The following is a 1,297-nucleotide window of genomic DNA, read 5'->3' on the forward strand; positions in this document are numbered from 1 at the left end:
GAGCTTTGGCAGCTTCATCTAGGCTAGAATAATAGCTGGAGAATATTTGCGGGTGTTCAGCCATGCCTTATAGGCGCGTGGGACACTCAATTTGACACTCAAGATGGCTGCCTAACGACGGTTGCTATGACGCGCTGCCGTAAATAACGTAATTGCAGAAGGTCTATAGCGTTGTTCCTCTTCTCTGACAGCATTGAGGTGAGATAGAGGAAGTGTCTCATTTTTGTATGGTTTTTTTTCCAAAAAATGGCTTTGAAATCCCCAAATTTTTATTACATTTTCTGATACATATTGTTGTCCTTATGCTGTGTAGCAAGTTTGAGCTAATTCCAACTTCAATTTTTTGAGTTACGGCCATTTTAAGAAAATGCCAACATTCTGAAAAATACCCAAGGCTATATAGCCCATGGTTTTTTTTCAAAAAATAGCTCCGAAATCACTCCCAATTTTTATTACATATTTTGATACATATTGATGTCCTTATGCTGTCTAGCAAGTTTGAGCTGATTCCGACTTCAATTTTTTGAGTTACGGCCATTTTAAGAAAATGCCAAAATTCTGAAAAATACCCAAGGCTATAGCCCATAGTTTTTTCAAAAAATGGCTCCGAAATCACCCAAAGTTTTTATTACATTTTCTGATACATATTGATGTCCTTATGCTGTGTAGCAAGTTTGAGCCAATTCTGACTTCAATTTTTTGAGTTACAGCCATTTTAAGAAAATCCCAAAATTCTGAAAAATACCCTGTACTATTGGATGGTCTTATTAATTAGTGTCCCTCCCTCCCTCTCTCCTACAGATTGCTAAGATAAGAAGTGGTAATGGTTTTGTTGCTATGAAGGACTCATACAAACCATACAGGTACATGTACATGTATTTTTAGTATACATGCATGTACATTACATATACATGTAATGTACGTACATGTACATGTATTACTGTTGTTCTTGTTACTATATTTAGACACTTGGAATTCCTCACATATTCTAATATTAGGTCAGTCATTGATTTCACTGATAGTGAAAGTACATTTATTTATTCATTTATTTATTTATTTTATTAGATGTTGTTAATGGTTTTTGTCTGTTAGTCCATTGGTCTGATGATCCTCAGGAGAGATTATTAACTTTTAAAATTAACGGAGACTCATCAATTAAAACAGAACTAATTAATAAAATATCTCAAATGATGTGTACCAGTAACTGTGCCCCATCTCCAGTGAGTGTAGGGTCATTATTAAGATTAAAGCACGGGCTATAGTACAGGGGGCCAAATTTGGCATTTTAACTGCCAAA

General features: G+C 35.1%; 1 long non-coding RNA gene across 2 annotated transcripts; it reads left to right on the top strand.

The window, feature by feature from the left end:
- The first annotated feature begins 182 nt into the window (after positions 1-182).
- LOC109588710 (uncharacterized) lies at positions 183-1,137 on the top strand. 2 transcript variants are annotated; one of them, XR_002188325.1, is made up of 3 exons: positions 183-198; positions 802-863; positions 966-1,137. It is a non-coding gene; the product is annotated as an uncharacterized LOC109588710 (long non-coding RNA). The 2 variants fall into 2 exon arrangements; XR_002188324.1 differs by lacking the exon at positions 183-198 and having other exon boundaries at positions 723-863.
- Positions 1,138-1,297: the final 160 nt, after the last annotated feature.

The sequence above is a fragment of the Amphimedon queenslandica genome, unplaced genomic scaffold (genome assembly GCF_000090795.2).
Source record: "Amphimedon queenslandica unplaced genomic scaffold, v1.1 AMPQUscaffold_11913, whole genome shotgun sequence".
NCBI classification, from domain to species: domain Eukaryota; kingdom Metazoa; phylum Porifera; class Demospongiae; order Haplosclerida; family Niphatidae; genus Amphimedon; species Amphimedon queenslandica.